We start from the raw sequence: 23,130 nt of genomic DNA on the forward strand, positions 1-23,130 counted from the left end.
AAAAACCCAAATTGAACCTATAAATAAATATAGTAGTATTCAAAAGATTAAATAATATATACAGTAGGTTAATGTTAAAATATGAACAATTTACAGTTTCTTAAGACTCCCAAAATTCTAAAATGGGACTTTTCTTCCCTGCATGAGGCATAACACTATCCTAGGCATACAGATGCTCCACAGAGCTGCCTCCAAGCTAAATAATATTACCAATGTTCTTGCTCAGTGCATGCTCAGTCAATAAGTTATTAATGGCATTTTCTGGTAAAAGGCAAGAAGTATTTTCCCTGTGGAATTTGCTTGAATGGAAGCTGTTCAGAATGGTTAGAAGCTATACCTTTGACACAAAAGCTATTAAACGGAGGGATTCTGAATCCTGATTTACAGGCTGTATAATTTAAAAACCTGTATGAGATGTTGGGTGGTGTTAACTGCTAAAATAGCATTTCATGTTGAAGTGAGAGAGCTGAAATGAGCAAGAAGCAAAGAATAATCATACAGTGTATATAACCTCAACAGGTGTCTGAAGGGGTTCAAGAGTAATTAGAGTGATCAGGGATCCTATTTAATTACATATGGATATAGCTTGTATTCATTAAGATTGGCTAAAGATAAAAATCACTAGTGTGCTTGCTTTCTTATCTCTGTGAGGGTGCTGACACCAAAGCAAAGTCAATCTGGAGGAGTAATTATCTGTACTAGGTTCACTTGGGTTGGCTGATGATCTTGTGCTCAGTAACATCTCCTACTGTTCCCTCTAAGATATGACCTAAATTCTCAACATGGGCGAAGCATTATAGATAATCTCAAGTTTCTAAGAATATACATCAGTTCATAGAGTTAGAAACACAAACAATGTTATTATTTTAATGACATTATTAAAGTGGATTCCTATCTTAAACACTGATGGCATATCTACAGGATATAGGTGACCCCCATTTTCCCAGTACATGAGGTTCTGATGTATAAGATGACATTCTTTGTAAAGTGCTGCAGAATATGTTAGCACTATATAATCAACAGGAAATAAATAATAACTATCTTGTAGATATGTCATAAATAATTATGATGGGATTTATTTTTGTTTAAGCTTACAAAATGAATAACATTTTTGTAGCAATTTTAGGTAATGACAAGCTGTTCATGAAATGGATTTTCATGCTTAATTCCAATTACATATTCACAGAATCAATTGTAACAATTATGACAAGAAGTCACTCATTCATGAAAATAATTAACCAGTTGTCACAAATGTGTACCATTAGTTACACCCCGTGTATTTGTATGGTATCAGTGTGATCTTCGTTTAACTGTCCTTATTAAATGGCTGGCAAAATCTTCATCACTTAAGACAACTGGGATAATTTATCAATACCTGTCCACCTGCTTTATGGTTTAACCCTTTAAGGACCAAGTATCGTAAATATACAGCTCTTGGTCCATGGCTTTAATCCCGGCAATGGTAAAAAATATAAAATATTAAAGTGCCTGCTTCTGCAATGTGGCAAGAGCAGATCGGGTCATCGTCTGTTAATTACAGCTGAGGATTCAGAGAAGAGGGCAGAAACAGTTTGAGCTCTATGCAGTAAATAGACAAAGTGGAAGTGTCACTTTCGCTATTCGACCCATTGATCATGTGACTGCCAGGTGTCAACTGTCATGGCAGGGCTTCAGGGTCCTAGCAGACCCAGATCAGCTCTGCTAGTGAATACTGTCACTATAGGGGGAAGTTTTGCCTTGTAACTGGGACTCCTATTAATGTAGCTCCTATGGATGCCACAGCTACAGCAGAAAAGTGGGAAACAAAATACAATGTGAACGATCTTGTATGACATCATGGGGACATAAGTGTTAAAAAAATGTTACAAAAATATGTTTGAAAAAGACATAAAAAATAAATAAATAAATTATATATATATATATATATATATATATATATATATATATATATATATATATGAAAAAGACCTATTGCCGCTGCTGATCTAAACTATCACCATGTGCGCCCTGTAATCTGAGACTATACAAATTGTATATCAAAACATCTTAAACTAAATGAGAAACCCATTCTTGTACTTTATTTTAGTGTACACATATACTAATTTTAAAAATAACCTGAAATTAAATTTAAGAAATTGTTTTATCTTTTTACCCCTAATAAAACTAAAAAACAGAAAAAAAGTCAGTGAAAAAAAATACCAAAAAATAGCCCTGTATGTCACGTACAGGAGGAGAGAGGTGATGGGACAATACCTATCGATCCGGCCTCTGTCCCCGATTACTCACGGATCAACTATTCCAAGTGCCTCGCCGCTACCAACTGTCATGACCGAGCCCCAATCCATCACTTTAGTGAGCTTGCAAGTTAGAAGTCATTAGAATATTGGCTGATTTGTACCCAGCTTTCCCGGGGTCCTGCCACATGCAGACCGAAAGCACAAATCTCCATCTATCCATTCTAGCAACTCAGCACTGTGCAATAACCACACAAATAAATGCTGCCATCACCAGTTTGTTACAGGCAAACTCAAACCAAGACTTATCAATTATGAACACAATCTTCAGGGTTTATGATTCATTTTAAAACGGACAAGGCTTAACTGATAAATTGTAAATTAATTTTAGAAAAGTTTGAACAGTGCAAAATAGATATGTACAAAAGATATACAAAAAGGGATGTTACACAGGAGTATAAGGAAATACCATATTAATACACAACAGGACAGTATTTTAAAATAAACAGGAAGAAATTAACAGAAAGTTATGAAATTTGGATATCGGTCCAATGTTCTGATTGGCAGAGATCCAGAAACAAAGGGAACAGTTCATTTGCTGCAGCATATTTTTGTGGATTGACAATTTGGATAAAGAACACACTCAATTTTAAACCCTCCACAGAATAACACCACCGCCAGCCTTTTCCTGACGTCATCAAGGCATCATCTCTAGGAAGCCCCAATTTAATATTTCGGCCATATTTCCCTGGAAGGAGCTCCAATAGGGAAGATATAGCTGTCATGTTTAATATCAGGAATTTACCAATCCATAGATACTAAGCATGATATTCAAATTAGGCCCAGGTACGAAGATATGCCATTTGGGGTGTTTTGGGCTTCAATGTGTGTGGATGTGTTTTATTCGGCTGGGCCGTCTGATGCTGAAAATATATTTCATATCAGGCTAGGTCCTTCAAATTACCCAATAACCTTTATTTAAAAATTATCTTAATAAAAATCTTGGCACCAATTTGTCTGTGTGAACTGACTAAGGTGTCAATCCACACCAGCAGCAGGGCAAATTAGCATTCTCCTGTCACTAGCTAGTTTTATTGCCAGTGAAACAAAGGGTTTCCTGTACATCGAAAGATCTGGACAACTAAGGGGGAGGATATAAGGCTGAAGGATGTCAGCTTAACTTTCCTAGTGTCCTGAACGGCAACTGATTGATACTGGACAGCTGTGGGGCACTTTCTGAATGACTTTATATCACACTATATGTCACGGGGAAAAAAAAAACAGCAAAAATTATTTTGGTAACTAAAGAAAATTAAAGGGGTTGTCTCGCGAAATCAAGTGGGGTTAAGTACTTCTGTATGGCCATATTAATGCACTTTGTAATATACATCGTGCATTAAATATGAGCCATACAGAAGTTATTCACTTACCCACTCCGTTGCTGGCGTCCCCGTCTCCATGGCTCTGTCTAATTTCAGTGTCTAATCGCCCGATTAGACGCGCTTGCGCAGAAGGGTCTTCTCCCTTCTGGTTGGTCCGGGCACGAGCGGTGTTCTGGCTCCGCCCCCTTCTACGCGTCATCACGTAGCTCCGCCCCGTCACGTGTGCCGATTCCAGCCAATCAGGAGGCTGGAATCGGCACACGTGATGGGGCGGAGCTATGCGATGACACATAGAAGGGGGTGCAGCCAGAACGCCGCTCGTGCCCGGACCGACCAGAAGGGAGAAGACCCTTCTGAGCAAGTGCGTCTAATCGGGCGATTAGACGCTGAAATTAGACGGAGCCATGGAGACGGGGACGCCAGCAACGGAGTGGGTAAGTGAATAACTTCTGTTTGGCTCATATTTAATGCATGATGTATATTACAAAGTGCATTAATATGGCCATACAGAAGTGCTTAACCCACTTGATTTCACGAGACAACCCCTTTAAATAGGGCCGTAAAATCACCACATGGGTAAAATTCCTAAAAAGTGTCTGGTCCTTTTGCACTGAAACACCCTGGTCCTTAATGGGTAAGAAAGTCACAAATAATACAACAAAGTTGCACAAAATATTTGTAGCTTTTATTAGCACTTTCCAGTTTTTAAAAGTGCTGGTAGAAATGGGTATGGTCTCTACTAGAGATGAGCGAACGTGTTCGGCTCCGCCCCTTTTCGCCCGAACACCGAACTTTGCGAGCAATTCCGTGCTCGGGCGAAAAAAGTTCGGGGGTCGCCGTGGCAGCGCGGGGGGGTGCGGCGGGGAGTGGGGGGGAGAGGGAGAGAGAGAGGGCTCCCCCTATTCCCCGCTGCTGCCGCCCGCGCCGCCGCGCCTCTCCCCGCCCCACGGCGCCCCCCGAAGCTTTACGCGCGGACACTGAAGTCCTCGGCAAAGCCGGTGTCTGGGTGCGTAAGTGTTCGTTAAGAACACGTTCGCTCATCTCTAGTCTCTACCTTTTTTGACTGCTTTTGATTTTACTGCAAAGAAAAGTCTATTCATAGCAGACATAGATTTGTTTTTCTGATTTTAGAATAGTTCAAAATGTGCCAAATTCATCAGTAAATTTGGCGTAATTTAATTCTAAATATGGAACAATTTTTCTATATCATTTACATAGCTGGTGTCTGAATGATACAAAAAGTGGAAAACAAGAAGAGAGACCTGCACCTGATAGTGTAGTGCTTAACAAATGATGGCACATGCAAATACAATCATATGAGGAAACAGCTTATTAGAGAGGCAGAAATCCCGGGTACCTCATTACAATGGAAGGCTGTGGTCCTCAGATTGAGAGATACAGCTCTTCGCTCTTCTGTTCACTTTTCAATTTTAATTATTTATATTGCAGATCTCAAATAAAAATCCCCTTGTTCTAGATAAACAATCCAAGACATTCAATTAGATTTAGGTCAAACTGGGTCACCAATTACCTCAGTTATTGTTAACCACTTTGTCAATGACTGCTTTTGGGCAGTATTCATTTCATATGTCCATTGCAAATCCATTTTGCTGGGGAACAGACAGCCTAGTCTGCTGATCTTGATTGGTTTTACACCCAGTTTTGCTCTTTAGATTCTTGGTCAGATAAAGGCTTAACCCAAAGTTCTCCAACCTGTTCAGCCTTGGGGCACCCTTCGAAAAAAACATTTACCTTGAGACACCCCTTACCAAGGTTTATTTTTTACAAAAAAGGTAAAAGTAAGTTCCAATATCTATTAAACAGTATTAGCTACTAGCACTTGGATTTTACTTCAAAATAAGAAGAGAAAAAGACCTACTAGCAGCAACCATTGCACTCAACCCCCCACCCCCAGCAGCAGTCATTGCACCCACTTCTCCCTTCCCAGCAGCAGCCATTGCACCCACTGTCTCCCTCCCAGCAACAGCCATTGCATCCACTTCACCCCTCAGAATAGCAGCCATTGCACCCTCTCCCACCACCCCAGCAGTAACTGCTGCCACCATATTTTACCTCCAGCAGGCCAATTGGAAAGTAATTTGCCAGCTAGCCTCCTGGCAATGATAATCAAACAATTTGTGTTTCCTAACTCTGGTGGTGGAAGACACAGCTTTTATCTTCTCACGCTTTCTCAAGCAAGGCATCATGACTGGGAGTTGTGGGTGGTGCATCCATCTAGCTCCTATTAAGACTCGTATTGGGCGATAGTATCAAGGAGCGGAATTGGTAGGCAGATCAAGGAGGGTTAGGTGACTAACACTGATTCTCATCATTTCCTAGTCTGAGTGCCACGGCACCCCTCGTAGGGTCTGACGGTGCCTCAAGGTTCTCTGGCACCCCAGTTGAGAATCACTAGCTTAACCGCTGGCAACAGAATATTTTCAGATTTTTTCCAGCAGCACTGATCTGTAACAATATAGTAAACCACTGTTGTCACTGGTACTGCTTTTAGACATATGTTACACTTTCAATCTTTCTCCTTCTCTCTCTTTGCTTTTCATATAATCCATCTAATCCTTTCTCTTCCAGACCTTTCATTTTTTTAAATGATTTCTTTGTGTTTTAGCACTATCTTCGCTGCACTGAATTGGCTTCTGCTGTCATTTATGACATATGGATTTTATTGAAATACATCTAGATATCATCTTTGCTTTAACTGGTCTTTAGATTTCCACAGTCAAAGTGGATTAGAATCAATACTTCTTCCCATCTCTTCTGCATGCCAATAGGATGCTGAAGTTAACCCTTGTGATTTGCTTCAAAAAATGTGAGAGAAGCTAAACTGGCAATTCATAACGCATTGTCAAAACTTTACTATTTACTATAGGACTTGATGTGAATAAGAATATAGTACCTTATAGCCAACAGTAGGAAATCATTGAGGTGAAGGATCTTTGTTACCTCTGGCACACTGTCAAACACACTTGATATAATTTAATGCCTGCTGATTTTGGAATCAGGAATCAATTGGAGATTGAGGCCTAAAATATCCGATTCCTTACCATCATTTATTTTTTGCCTTCCTCTGGATAAATATGGGAGGCCAGAAACAGGCTGAACTAGATGGACAAATGTCTTTATTCAGCCTAGCATACTACGGTATGTTACTATCAGTGGCTTTGAGAAAGCAGTTTCGTAACATCAATGACCTATGAAGTAGATGGCCACAAAAGGCTGAAAAGTCACAACTACGAGATCAAACTATATGCAGTGTTTGTAGTCTTTAAACACTGGGGCTCAATACAAAAAATAGTAGTGTATTTTATGAAGACATCTGCAGACACAAAAAAATGGTTGCAAAAGTGTCTGCAGCCTTTAAGAAAATACTTTCGATACATATTACTATTATAATCACACTATCATTATATCTAAAGTGCTCTAGATTAAAAGGTACAATTGTCACATTGTGCTCCCCAGACCTGTGGTTTGGTGAGTTTCCAGGAGCACACTGCTGCAGGTGTAGTTGATTTAGCTAGCTGATGGTGTGGAATTCTCCAGCCAGCCAATCATTATGCAGCTGTATAAAAAAATATCACCCCATAGAGGATGCTGGTCCTTATCCATTCCCTCTCAGAACTCTGGTGTTTTGAGTCATGCATGCTGTCTTATTGTTTGAGTTGTTCTATATTTTCCCCGACGATCGTCTGGATACCTGATTACCATGTTTGCATGGTTTGCGGTCTACTTCTCCCTTTTCCTTCTGTCAGGTGGGGTTCCTGATATCAGATGTCAGATAAGTGATGTCTGACACCTTGTCTCTTCTCCGTCAGATGGGTGGCATCTGACACTCAACCCCTTATGTGTGTGGGTGTGGATGTTTAAACTGTCTGTTTCGGTGTATGAATGAATGCATGAGGTCTTGGGTGGGATTTCCCTGTGTCTGTAGGTGAGCAGACACTTGCTGTGAACAATGACTTGTTCAGTGTCTTTTTGTTAGTTTGCAGATACTTGGTGTGAACAATGTCTTGTTCAGTGTATGTATGTAGGTATGCAGACATCTGGTGTGCATAGTGTTGTATGTTGGAATCTCCTATGTCTGTAGGTGTGCAGACACCTGATGTGTATTATGTTCTATGTTGGTGCCCCTGCCTATACCTATCCAAGTTGAGACAGGTGGTCCTTAGATTCCAGCATGGGACCGTCCTTATTGGGACGATTGCCCCACTTGTAAGAAGGGTTCCCTTTCCTGGGTTTAGTTATCTAGTTAGCATAGGGACTTACAAGACAATGTGGATCATTGACATGGGCTGTTTAGTTTACGTATTCTGGCCAAAATACTAACCAATACCTCATATTTATTTATATTCCCAGCAGTCTTGTTATGTTAGTACATTTGGTAAGTATTTGGCCATTTGTTGTTGGTCTATATCCCTGTTTTCCCTTTGTTACTTGCACATATATTGCAATCTTGTAGGCAAGGCGAATAAGACCTGCACATGAATATAACAACAACGTTGCCTTTGTTTCGTTTCTTGGAATGTGAATTGAACACCTCCTCCTCTTTTGGATATCTTCTAGGAAATTATAATCCTGGATTTAATTTGAAAAACAAAAAAATATATATATCAAAGTAATTGTTTATGCATGTACTAACATTAAGACATGGAGTTTCGAAAAAATAATTGATCTATAACTTCAAACAGATATAACTGTTTTATCACCGGGGATCAAAATATCGCAAATGCTTTGTCGTATGGTATATTCTTAATTTTCTTTGAAGTTCTTCTTGCTTTGTTCCTCCGAGTACCAAAGTTAGAGTTAATCTGTCATCAAGAAGAAGATTTATATAAACAAACTTACTTCTTTTGGTTTCACTCTGTGATAATACTGTATTTATTAGGCCAAAACAGATGGTGACTGGAATGATTGACTGCACTGTGGGCACTGTGGAGAGTACAGAACTTCAGATCCTGCTCTGTAAACCTGATGCTGTATACAAGTCAATTTGTTCTTTTGTCTCGTTCTAACTATACTGCCAATCAAAGTGATATATTAATAGGATTGAGGCCTCGCAGTCTGGATGAAGGTTATAGCTTTCTTAGTAAACTTTCAAGTAAGTTAACTGTGTTGCCGAGCAAATGTACTAAGTCAAGCACTGAAAAAAGAAAATATAAATGAGTTGTGAAGGGAAAGAAAAAGTCTAAAAGTGTAACTGCTCCTGTATATGTACTCAAGATGACTTACGGCATGAATTTTTATCTTATTTTATTTTATACTTTTTTCTTTTTTACAAATTTGTAAAATTAGAGATGATTATACATACCAAGTACGCATACAATACTTCTAAAGTTGATCTTATGATACTTTTTACTCCTCAACATATTTTTATTATACATGTTGTTGTGGACAGTTGAAAATAGAGTATTTACCTATACTGAACTAGATATACACCTGTATACTAGGGGGGCCAGGTACTGGTTCCTGAGCAAAAGGAGAAAGAGGTACAGCAAGAAATGACTCTACCCACACAGAACAGAGGAGATGAGGAAGAGGTACAGCAAGAAATTACTCTACCCACATAGAACAGAGCAGAGGAGAAAGAGGTATAGCAAGAAATGATTTTACCCACAAAGAACAGAGCAGAGGAGAAAGAGGTACAGCAAGAAATAACTCTATCAACAAAGAACAGAGCGAAGGAGATAGAGGTACAGCAAGAAATGACTGTACCCACAAAGACGAGAGCAGAGGAGAAAGAGGTACAGCAAGAAATGACTCTACCCACAAAGACCAGAGCAGAGGAGAAAGAGGTACAGCAAGAAATGACTCTACCCACAAAGACCAGAGCAGAGGAGAAAGAGGTACAGCAAGAAATGACTCTACCCAGAAAGAACTGTGTAGTAAGCACACATAGTCCTTTTGAATGGAGAAAAAGAAGTGCTGTTGTGAAGAAGAAAAGGAGAGTGGTGGTTGTGGGGGATTTCCTATTGAGAGGAACAGAGGCTGCTATCAGCAGACCTGACACCTCACGAGAGTTGTGCTGTCTTCCAGATGCACAAATCAAAGATGTGTCTGATAGGCTGACTCTTTAGTCCTACAGAACACCACTCATTCCTACTAATACATGTAGGAACAAATGACACTGCAAAAAAGTACCTCTGCAGAGACTTTGAAGACCTCGGAAAGAAGGTGAAGAAACTATGAGCACAGACGGTCTTCTCACCCATCCTCCCAGTGTATGGCCATGGAATAAGAAGATGGAACAGGATTCTAAAGGTGAATAACTGGCTATGTCGAGGGTGCAGTCAGCAAAGATTTGGATTTCTAGACCATGGAGTGAATTGCCTATATGACAGAACGCTTGCTAGAGACAGGTTGCACCTTATAAAAACAGGTAAGCATATATTTGGTGGGCGCCTTGCTCCAGTCATTAGGAGAGCTTTAAACTAGAACAATATGGGAAGACAAGTGAAAGGCCAGCTAAAAATATACAGCTAATTAATACATTTGAAAGAAGTGCAAAGAAAGAACAAAGAAAAAAATCAGAAGAAGAGTAGAGGAGCAAGAGACATTGATCACAAACTAAAATGTTTTTACACAAATGCACAGAGAATGGGAAATAAACAAAGAGAACTGGAGCTCCTAACACAGGAAGAGAAATATGATGTCATAGGTATCACGGAAACATGGTGGAATGATACACATGATTGGAATACAAGGCTTGAAGGATATAACTTATTTATAAGAAACAGACCTAAAAAAAGGAGAGGTGGTGTTGCGTTGTATGTTAAGAAAAGATTCATCTCCACAGAAATTCAAGCTTCAGAGCATGGGAGTTCTGTAGAAGCTGGGTAAGAATACAAGAAGAGAACAACAAAAAGGACACTATTGTAGGCATTTACTATAGACCACCTGGACAAGCAGAAGATATGGATGAACTCTTTCTACATCAGATGGCCAAGCCCTCAAAAAAACATGACATTGTGATCATGGGAGATTTTAACTATCAACACATTTGTTGGGAATCTCTCTCGGGCAAAATTCTTATCCGCTTTTGCTGAAAGCTTTTTCTTCCAAAAGTAGAAGAGAAAACAAGGGGATCTATTATCTTGGACCTAACTCTTAACAACAGGGATGGAATGGTTGAGGAAGTCCGGGTGGCTGGGACTTTAGGAGGCAGTGATCATGGTATTCTTGAATTCTGGATAACAAGGAATGAAAACCTGAGAAAAGTCAGACCTCAAGGTTAGATTTCAGAAAGGCACATTTTAATTGACTCAGAAAGAGGGTAGGAAGAATCCAATAGCTGGATGTTCTTAAGGACAGAAATGTCCAAGAAGGTTGGGAAATGTTTTGAAATGAGATTCTCAAAGCACAATCATTTACAATCCCTAAAAGAAGCAAAAATGGGAAGCATTTAAAGAAACCAAGATGGATGAACAGAGAACTTAAACACGTTAAAAAGGAAGGTAAATATAGTTATCAAATGGAAATAGGGGGGAATATCTACAGAAGAATATAATATGGTCTGCAGAAACTGTAGGGCAAGTGTCAGAAAAGCTAAAGCTAATAATGAATTGAGGCTTGCAACAGAGGCCAAAAGCAATAAAAAAGGATTTTGCTCGTATGTCAAAAGCAAAAGAGAAGTCAAAGATGCTATAGGATGTTTACAAGATGAAAATGGTGAATTGATTAAGAATCATGCTGAGAAGGCCGAACTTTTAAATTCCTATTTTGTATCTATTTTTTCTCAGAAAGTGGATATAACATCAACTGATCTTCCCTGTGCTATTGTGGGAATAAAAGAATTCAGGCTATCTATAAACAGAGAGATGGTGAGGGAACACTTAACTAACCTAAATGAATTCAAGTCTTAAGGTCCAGATGAATTACATCCTAGGATACTAAAGGAAGCAGCAGAGGTAATTACTGAACCACTTGCCATAAGCTTTGAAAATTCCTGGAGAACAGGAGAAGTCCCAGAAGATTGGAAAAGGACAAATGTCCCTATCTTCAAAAAAGGGAAGAAGGTGGATCCAGGAAACTACAGGCCTTTGAGCCTGACTTCTATACTGGGAAAGATCTTTAAATAAATTATTAAACAGCATGTATGCAAGTACTTAGATACAAAATTGAGTAATTAATCAGAGCCAGCATGGGTTTGTAACAAACAAGTCATGCCAGACAAATCTAATTTCCTTCTATGGCAGAATCACTGAGTGGGTTGATCAGGGAAATGCAGTGGATATAGTATATCTTGACTTTAGTAAAGCATTTGACAAAGTATCTCATACCATACTTATTGAAAAAAAATGACCAAATATGGGATTGACAAGGCAACTGTTAGGTGGATTCAGAACTGGCTGAGTGATCGTACTTAAAGAGTGGCTATAAATGGCTGCACATCCAAGTAGAAGAATGTATGAAGTGGGGTACCACAAGGCTCTGTCCTAGGCTCAGTGTTGTTCAACATTTTTATAAATGATCTGGAGCATGGAATTGATGGGAAACTGATCAAATTTGCCAACAACACAAAGGTAGGAGGGATAGCTAACACTAGGGAAGAGAGAGAGTATTCAAAAAGTGGTCGGCGACTAACAGAATGGTATTTAACAAGGAAAAATGCAGAGTCCTACATCTGGGCAAGAAAAATGAAAAAAAAAAACACATACAGAATGGTAGTAATTGGGCTAAGCAGCAGCACATGCGAAAAGACTTGGATATACTAATAGATCATAGACTGAACATGAGTCAACAATGTGATGCAGCAGCCAAAAAGGCAAACACAATTCTGGGATGTATTAAGAGAGGCATAGAGTCTAGATCATGTGAGGTAATTATCCCCCTCTACTCTTCCTTAGTCAGACCTCATCTGGAATATTGTGTCCAGTTCTGGACACCCCACTTTAAAAAAGACATAGACAAACTGGAGTAAGTTCAGAGAAGAGTTACCAAGATGGTGAGCGGTCTGCAAGTCATGTCCTATGAGGAACGGTTAAGGGATCTGGGAATGTTTAGTGAAAGCTAGATGTTGAAGATTTTGCTGCCCGTGCAAGTGTAGAGCAAAAGTCTGAATAAAAGACTGTGGCTCTGAAAAAAATTTCTGAGCTAGAATCGCAGATAGGTGAACTACAGGAAGACCTGGAATCAGTGAGAGCGGCTTGCAGCAAGGCAAAAAAACAAAAGTGGGATTTGAGAAAAGTGCATACAGCCCAAATCCAGGAGACAGAAACATGCCAATGCTATAGAAGAACTGTCCAAACACCTAGAACAATCTAAAAAGTTGAAAGTAAACTTGGAAAACGCCAAACAGGCTTTAGAAAGTGAGTGTAATGAGTTTACCAAGGTGGTATAGGTATTACTGCAAGGCAAGAGCAACTCTGAACACAAGAGAACAAGGTCGGAATCTCACCTTTTAAGATTCTCAGGAACTGTTGCAAGAAGAAAGTTGTCAGAAGCTTCGACTCAGTACAAAACTGATGAGTTCCTCCAAGTGAGAGTACAGATGGAGTTCGAAAAGATCAACAAGCAATTGCGCATGGAAAGGCAAGACTTGGTTAGCACCAATGATGCTGAAAATAATATTTTAGAACTCGAAAAGTCCAATAGCGTGTTCCAACAGCAAGTAGAAAAAATGAAGACCTTTGCTGGAGGAACTTAAAGGTGCTTTACAAGCAATAAGGCATGCCAATCTGTACTTAGAAGGTAACCCGGAAACTAGGTGTGAACAGTTTGTGAAAGCTGAAAAAGTCTTGAAGGAAGAAATTGCCTTTGCAAACAATAGTAGAGAAGAAGCTACCCCGAAACTGCATGAGGTGCAGGAGCAGCTGAAGGATTGCAAAAGAGAGTTGGAAGACACTAAAGCATCCAGAGATGACATGAGGACTCAGATCAAAGAAGTTGAGAGGAAACTGGCTGTTACTCTAGAGCAGATGAGTAATGCCATTTTGCAAGCTGAAAACTACAAGCTGCTTGTAGACCTAGCCGAGGAGCATTTGAGACAGAAAGAGCTGGAAGAAATAGGCCAAAAAGATTAGTTCAGCCAAAGGACGAATGAGTTATTAGTCAAAATGAGAGCGATGGAGAGGAATATCGGACTACTGCAAGAAAAGGCAAATCACTTAATTGAAAGCGACACAAAAGAGAAGAGTTTATCTACAGAACTGGAAGCCTTAAAGCAGAAATTGAGCAAATGAGATGGACAGCATCAGAAGTTACAAGAGTGAGTGGATGAACTACAAAAAAAGATTGTAGAGAAGGAAATGTAAGTAAAACAGATGGAAGACTGCTTGGCTCTAAAACATGCTAAAGACCTTAGGAAACAGATTGAACCGTTGAATGTTCAGGTAAAAAAGTACACTGCACAAATACAAGATCAGGCTTCAGCCTCCATCATTGCTGAGCAGCTACGGAAAACCATTGAAGAGAAAGATAAGGTGATAAGGCTTTTGCTCCTGAACAAGCCAGTTTTGCCAACCGTGGAGAGGAACTGAAGACACTACAGAGAGGGAACCTATCACTGAAGGCCAAGATAAAGAAGGTTCAGAGGCTACAGAAATCTAAAGGTCGTTTTACACTCAAAGATAATCTTTAAAACGACTGAAAGATTTATGCAATCAGGATAAAAAGGAAAAAACACACTTTTGCGCTCCGTCAAACTATGTAAATACATGTGGGGGTCTTACTTGTTAGGGGGTGCCTAGACTTTTGGCACCCCTCACATCCAAAGAAGCAGAAAATCCAGTAGAGAAAGGCGTATTCCTGCTGCAAGTCCTCAGAACGGAGGGAAGGGCTGGACTGAAAGATTTATAAAACTTTTTGCACAAAGTGCTAATGGTCATTAACACTTTATCATCTTCATTTGCATGTAAAAGGACCTCCAGGAGTTGTTTGCAGAGTTCAGCCTGTGTTTAAATACACTCCCAGCTGTGAAAACAGCTGCCAGCACATTCCATTGTTCTCCTCACCGCTAGTATAAACATGCCGCGGGGAGAACATCATGCAGTCTATTGAAGGAGAACGAAATACATTCAAATGGAATGTATTTGCTCAGTCTTTCAGTGGCTGAACGATGGATTTTAAGTGAACTGAAGTCAATTGTTCAAAAAAAAAAGAAAAATGCACGCATTTACATGTAACGATTATGTTCATATATATGAGAATAAGTAGTGCTAGAAATTATAAATATGGAATAAGGTATAAGGTCTCATGTTCACCGGAAAAATCAGGCCCGCCGCAGATTCTATATGTAGAATTTGGAGCGAGTCCCTCCTGCCCCGCGGACATGATGCCTAAAAATAAGAATAAACTCACCTGCTCTGGGCGATGTGTGTCTCCCCTTCTTCGCGGACGGAATTTTTTTCTTTGGCCCGGCGGACGTGCTCGGCACGCTGGCAGCGTGCCGCGTGCATGCGCCGGACACATCCGCCGGGCCAAAGAAAGAAGATCTGGCCGCGAAGAAGGGAAGAACCGGATCGCCCGCAGCTGGTAAGTTTAATTCTGGTACGGGTCTCCCGCGGATCCGGACGGCTTCCATAGGCTTCAATAGAAGCCTGCAGGAGCCGTCCCCGCGGGAGATGTGCACTAAAATGGAGCATGTCCATTTTTTTTCCCGCACGCGGATCCGTGCCTGACAGGAAAAATGACATCTGCAGGTATTTAACTACCTGTGAGTGTCTAATGCATCCCTGTGGGGCGCGGATCCGCGTGCGGGAGAACCGCTGCAGATTTAAAGCCCGTGGACATGAGGCCTAAACAAGCCTCCTTTTTTCTTCTCTCTAAACAGATATAACTTCTTTTGGTACAAGTTATAGGGTAGCTTAAGATGAGCATGTTTGCGCATGAACAATGTTTGAAGAGCCAGGTAATCAGGGTGTTGCACGTGTGTCAGTGCTTAATATTGTACTTTTTGTGCGCTCAGGGCCAGTTCACACGCACACATAATAATCTCTTTCCGTGGAATTGATTGGTTATTAAAGCCTAGTGAGATCCAGCTGTCTTCTATTTCTGCATTTTGCACAGTGGCATACCCTTCCTCTTGAGTAATTTCGCCCCTGCCATAGATTTCTATTGCAGTTTCGCTGTGCAAAACTCAGTAAAATAGAGCAGGTCCTATTTTTTTGCCCATGCAAAATCTGCTCCCTAAAACACACTTATGAGAACAAGCACATTGAAATCAATAGCTTCTATTCTCTATGTTTTGCGCATGCAGATTTTACATGCGCAAGAATATATGCAAATACGCCTATCAGAAGGAGCCTTTAGAAAGCATTGCAATACTGATGGGCTGTAAGGAACCTGAGTTATGGATGTCATACCAGATGTTCGGTGCTAGAAGAGAAGCAGTTGAACCAAGACACAAGTCTACCATGTTAGCATGAAGCTGTACCTATACGCAAGCTTCCTCCTCCAGCAGTCCTGCCGGGATGAAGGGTTTCCCTGTAGCAATGCAAGGGTGTTTTCATATGAAAACATCTCTCATCCATGGGGCTTTCACATGGTGGAAAGTATGATATCGTGCTGTGATTCTCAGCCTGATATCGGCCTCGTCCATGTGAAACTAGCCTTATTGAAATGAATGGAAGCTATGGAAACAGTGTAGTGCACTGTGCTACACTGTTTCAGTAGCTCTCTGTCACTTCAATAAGAGCTACTCAAACAGCGCTGGGCTGAAGTGCTCAGCTGTTTCTGACAGGTGGTCTAAAACAGAGGGCGGGGTGTTCCCATTTTGACAATGAAAAGCCGAGATGGGAACACCCCTTTAATAAGTGAGGTATTGTTACATTCATGCAGTGCACTAAAGCACCATGCCTCAGCATGGACGCAAGAAAGTGTCCTCATAAAACTGCAAGAACTCTCCTAATGTTGCATAGACCAATTACATCTTTCCAGGTAAAGATGAAAGGACACCTGTCCCTTACTAGTCAGGGAAAGTGAGTAACCCCTGCCTAAAAGCGGGGTGATTGTCTCGATAAGAACAGCCCTACTGTCTTCATCTGAGACCCGGCTATCCCTGATTAGGAACCTGAAGATATGTACAAAACACAGGACATGACACTGTTCACACACACTGAACACAGAATGCGACTTTTCACACCTCATGTCAGCCACCTGCACAGATATCCAGAACAAGTCGCTGTTCACACCAACACACCCGGTAATGCACACCACACAGAACAGGACAGTACATACACCACATGTCTGGCCTTTTGCACAGACTTACAGGACAAGTTGCTGTTCACACCTACACACATGGTAATGCATACCACATAGAACAGGAACCCCACCCAGAAGTCACATGCATGCAGATAGCAAACTATAGCTAGTCCAAGTGTCCTCACAGTAAGGAGATAGAGAGTCAGCCACCATGCTGACACAACAGGGAGCAGTGACGGGCATCACCCACCTGACACACATAGAAGATATTAGACGTTAAGATAACACACCCGTAAAGGGATAGGGAGAAACCTGCAGGTGTATGCACCTGTATGGTTACCACACACTACTCGATGCACGCACCTCAGAACGCAAGGAGGGGACAGACAACAGGTGTCCAGACCATCCTCAGGGAAGGACCAGCTCTGAGTGGGATTAACACAAAGTGCATCAACAGAGTAAAATGACCAGCATCTTCTACGAAGAGATGCTGGTATTTATATGCAACAGAAGAGAGGCGATTGGCTGGTGGAGAATACCACACCAGCCAGTTCAATTAACATTCACCTGTGAAACTGTGCTCATGGAAACCTGTAGAACCAAAGGTCCCAGACACACAACCTAACAGGTATATACTCTTGTTATCGCACATACAGGATGTATCATCAATAAGGTTTAATAGGTTATTTGTGAATAAACCTATAAGAAATAGACTGTAGTGACAAGTGATTTGCTTCAAAGTCTTGATGATACCTTTTTGTCTCTGAGGCTGCACCCAATGGCGGATCCTCTGGTACTCTGCTAGACCCGTGTGAACCTGAACATATCCATTGCTTATTAAGTAGCAGGAAATACAAAGCTATGTCATACAGTGTGGCATCTCTCTTATATTAGGTATTTTGGTCATTTTTGTGTATTTGAAATTGTTCTGAAATGGTTAACACAAACCACAATAGCGTTATGGTAGGGTAACGAATAGAGATGAGCAAGCATACTCGTCCGAGCTTCATATTCGTTCGAGTATTAGGGTGTTCGAGATGCTCGTTACTCGAGACGAGTACCACGCGGTGTTCGAGTCACTTTCATTTTCTTCCCTGAGAAATTTGCGCGCTTTTCTGGACAATAGAAAGACAGGGAAGGCATTACAACTTCCTCCTGTGATGTTCCAGCCCTATACCACCCCCTTGCAGTGAGTGGCTGGCGAGATCAGGTGTCACCCGAGTATTAAAAGCTGCCCGCCCGCGGCTCTTCACAGATGCATTCTGACAGAGATCAGGGACAGTGCTGCTGATGCCGGAGCTGCTATAGGGAGAGCGTTAGGAGTTATTTTAGGCTTCAAGAACCCCAACGGTCCTTCTTAGGCCATAGTCAGAAATCGCAGATCGCACCTATCTGCGATCTGCGATTCCTGTTCTCTTCTCTATATGCGCCCAATGGGGCCGGCGGCAGCAGCGCCGACCCCAATTGAGAACATATAGAAGACAAATCATTCTTCTCTGCCACAGCTGTGGCAGAGAAGAACAATGTTTTCCCATTGAATTCAATGGAGCCGGCAATACATCAGGTTCCACTGAAAGCAATGGGCTGCCGGCGTGCGCGGGATGAATTGTCAGGAAGGGCTTAAATATAGAAGCCCTTCCCTGCAATTCATCCAGAAATGTGTTAAAATAAAAAATATATATATACTTACCTTGTCCCGGCAGACGGAGTTCAGCGCGGCCGGCAGTGGGTGTGCAGGGGGTGTAAGTCAGACCTGCCTCTGATTGGCTCAGGCTGAGCCAATTAGGGGGCAGGTCTGACTCACACCCCCTTCACACCCACTGTAGGCCGCGCTGAACTCCGTCTGCCGGGACAAGGTAAGTATATATATTTTTTTTATTTTAACACATTTCTGGATGAATTGCAGGGAAGGGCTTCTATATTTAAGCCCTTCCCGACAATTCATCCCGCGCACGCCGGCAGCCCATTGCTTTCAGTAGAACCGGCTATAAGCATATAACCCAGGAGAAGTGGCAGCGGAGTGTCATGCAGGCAGTGATTGTGCTTTGTTGGAGGTAGTGTGGTGCTTAGCTAAGGTATGCATTGCTAATGAGGGTTTTTCAGAAGTAAAAATTGTTGGGAGGGGGGGGCACTCTTGCCGCTATTGTGGCTTAATAGTGGGACCTGGGAACTTGAGATGCAGCCCAACATGTAGCCCCTCGCCTGCCCTATCCGTTGCTGTGTCGTTCCCATCACTTTCTTGAATTGCCCAGATTTTCACAAATGAAAACCTTGGCGAGCATCGGCGATATACAAAAAAGCTCGGGTCGCCCATTGACTTCAATGGGGTTCGTTACTCGAAACGAACCCTCGAGCATCGCGATAATTTCGTCCCGAGTAACGAGCACCCGAGCATTTTGGTGCTCGCTCATCTCTAGTAACGAACTATATGCATGTGCTCTAAAGATGGCTTTATGGGGCTTCCTACAACATTCACCACTTGTACAATAAGAAAACGCTTATAAAGAGATTAGTTCTGAGCAAGCAATCTCTTAGTATTAGGCTACATTCACACAGGCAAGTGCAATATCTGGCCAAGAAACCCAACATTGCACTTGCCAATATGCGATTTTCATGGCGATGCACACTGTTTTTGAATTGCGATCCTCACAGGTGTGAAATGATCACAAGTGTTTCTCATTGACTACAATGAGAAACATCACATAGCACTCGCATGCCCGTTGCACGTGTGAATGGGCCCATAGGTCTCATGCACACAGGCGATTTTGCGCTTGGTTTTATGTGCAGGAAAACGTCTGCAGAAATGCAACTATTACAAGCCATTGGTTACAATGGGTTCCCTCACATGGAGCGTTTTTGCACCCGCATTTCTGTCGGGCGAAAAAATACGTGACATGCTTTATTTATGTGTGCATTTGTGCCCCCCGAGGTCCCATACGAGTCTATGGGGTGCACAAATGCGCACTTGTCCCAAACAAAATCGCGCACTGAATAGTGTTAATTGATAACACTTGGGACTAATTAGGCTGGCCCGCCTACTAAGTCGATTGTCCTGCCTATTGAGTCTACTGACCCGCCTATTTAAATATGGCACGGTTGTCCAGCACTGATGTGAACAGGTCCGGCAGTGCATATAAGTACAGTAAAGAAGCATGGTTACACTCGAAAGAGGACGTGATCGGGCTCCATTTACAGCGCAATTACATCATTCTCTCGTTAGCACAATTACGTCACGCTCGTCTGCAGGTGGCCGTAGCAATATTTACCATAGAGTCTGCAATCATTCATCTTCATGTCATGAAATCTACTTGGAGCATATCTTGTGCAATATTTCTTCCTACTGAAATCAATTAATACAAAATGATCCCCTCCTCCCCTAAAAATATATATCTTCTCAACTCCTTGTGATGCACATTATATTTTCCAAGCCCTAATGTTGCTTTCTAAATTCTGTATTTTCTCAGTTTCTGCTTCCTACCGAGCGCTAGACTGGATGCAGGTGTGAATAGCTATGGTGTTAACTCTTTGGCGGGTAAGACAGCAGGCAGACTTAAATAAATTGCATTTGGTATAGCTATTAGAAGAAACTCTCTCTTTGGGCTTCTTCCTCCCGCTTTGTTCTGTATACTGTATTTTTTATAATGAAATCCAAGCTGTCAGTTTTACTGATGAAGGGGAAGCATTGGCTGAGACACTGAGTTATGGGTCTCTTTTAACCTTATAGCCATTGCATGGAGATGAAGATTGGTTATTATCAGAATGTTTAATATTGCAGGAAGAATGAGGAATAACTTCCTAGGCAAGAAAATACAATTTATTAAAGTAAATTAAAAAATATTGATAGGCAAATGTAACTTCTTCCATGCTTCTGAATCCTGATGGCTGCGATAGATGAGATGTTACTCAATATTTCCTAAATATGCCAACTACAAACTATAGCTGTAATATCATTTATACATAAAACTAAATCTGCATGTGAGCTTAAAGGGGGGTGTACCAGAATAGCAAGTTGTGGATAGGGGATAACTTGCTGATTGGTGGGGGTCTCATCGCAGAGACCTACATCGATCTGAACAACGTGGATCCCATGTCTCCCATCCTCCTCATTTTAGGGTTACTGCAGCCCCCGCTGTAAGGAAGAGACTTTCAATGGGACTGCCAAGTACCAGAGCGGCACACCCACTCAGATATTTCCACCATTCCCGTTGAAATGAATGGAGCGCTGACCGTGCATATGTAGTACCCCAGAGTTGGGGTCCGATAGCACTTTTATAGCTACCCCAAGTAGAGTGTATGTGTACTAATGTTAAGTTATGTGTATTGGCCGTAAAGGATCACAAATGGTTAATGTCTGGTGTCTTTACTAACTAACAATGCATGACTATGCAGAATACATCCTAACCTGCTCTGTCCATTGTCAATCACCACTAGCTAGTACTTGCATTTGGTAGAAAGATTCCCCTTAGCTCAGGATTGGTTAGTGAGGAGAATATAAAAGACAGGGCGTTGATAGGGTAAGTGAGTAGCAGCAGTCCAGTCTGGAGCAGTCCAGTCTAAAGCAGCAGTGTCTAGTCCAGTCCAGGTCAGGTCTGGAGAAGAGGAGCCTAGACATGGAGCAAGTCTAGTCCTGGAGGTCAGCCAAAGAGGAGGGCCAGTCCAGGGGTCCAATCATGAAGTCAGCAAGAGGGGAGTACAGGAGGATAGAGAGGAGCCTTATTCAACCTCACCAGAAGGAATCTAAGCTGGGGCAGACCCCATGGGAGCTGGAAAGAAGTCAGTCACCGCAATTGTAAGTTTAATTTGTACCTGCACCGTCAGAAATCAGCATGCACATAGGAGAGCCTTCACTGTTCCCTCCCTTCCTCCACAAATAACGTCCCAGTACAGCGCCCCCTTAACTTAGCCTGGCAGCCTCAATCCTCAGGGAAGAATCAAAGTGTAAATGTACTGCATTGCATGTGCTCAAGAAGTCATTGAAGAATTTATTGTTTGCTGAATGAAAAATATGCATCTTGTACCCTGATTCTTAAGCTTCAGTAAACTGTGTGCCTTCAGTTTTGCTGATACTTCTAGGGACTTGTCTCATCACCACCAAAAACGCAATCACTCAAAGGCACTGGTGTCACATCGTACTTACACTAATTCCCTAATTACTCTCACCAAGAATCCTTATTGCAATCCCACCTACTACATGAGCCACCATTTTAGGCAGAGTAGCCACCACTGTGACCAAGCCAGAGTTGACACACCCACTCGGGCTATTCCTGTCAACTCCTGCTTAAAGATGAGCTAGCACACTTGTCTGAGCTTGATGCTCGTTCGAGTATTATGGTACTCGAGATGCTTGTTACTCGAGTCGAACACCACGCGGTACTCGAGTCAATTGCATTTCCTTCCCTGCATGTTTAGCGTAATTTTCTAGCCAATAGACATGCGGAGAAGGCATTGCCACTTCCTGCTGTGACGTGCCAGCCCCCCCCCCCCCAACAGTAGTGAGTGGCTGGGCCAATCAGGTGACCGCCGAGTACTTAAACTGGTCGCGCTGGCGGCTCGCCTCAGACGCATGCTGGCAGAGGATAGGGATAGTGCTGCTGCTGATATAGGGACAGTGTTAAAGTAGGATCCTGTCGTCAATAACCCCAACGGTCCTTCTTAGGGCTACTCCTCATAGTGTGCATTACTGTTGTGGCTGTCTGGGAGCAGTAGTGCACCATTTTTTTTAAGCATCTAGGGCTGTGCAGGCCATTTCAGCTATACTGTTCTGTGTGTGCAGTGCATAAGGCAGAGTGTAGGGACACAGCTACTTATATAGGGAAAGTTTTACAGTCCTCCTGATCCTCTGTACAAGAACCCCAACGCTCCTTCTTAGAGCTACATCTGACCGTGTGCTTTACAGTCGTGGCTGGCTGGGAGCAGTAGTGCATCAATTTTTGTATTGCGCATCTAGGCCTGTTCCCAGCCTTTCAGTAATAGCGTTCTCAGCCTGCAGTGCTGTTAATTTTTTCAAGTCACAGCATAGAACCTCCGCTATCTACAAGTCTCTGTGTGCGGTGAATTAAGCCACAGTTGTCAGTGCTGTCCAGTGGGGTATTTTATTTGGGGCCTGCTCTATTCTTATTCCGCCATGATGAGGAGTAGGGGTGAGTGTCAAGGACGCGGACGTGGGTGTCCAAGTGAGGGTGTGGGCACAGGCCGAGTTCCTGGGCGGGGTGAATCACAGCCGACTGCTGCAGGATAAGGAGAGAGGCAAGCTTCTGGGCTCCCCAGCTTCATATCACAATTTACGGGTCCGCGTGGTAGGCCTTTATTACAAATAGAGCAGTGCGAGCAGGTCTTGTCGTGGATGGCAAAAAACGCGTCCA

The sequence above is a fragment of the Eleutherodactylus coqui genome, chromosome 4, assembly GCF_035609145.1.
Source record: "Eleutherodactylus coqui strain aEleCoq1 chromosome 4, aEleCoq1.hap1, whole genome shotgun sequence".
NCBI lineage: Eukaryota > Metazoa > Chordata > Amphibia > Anura > Eleutherodactylidae > Eleutherodactylus > Eleutherodactylus coqui.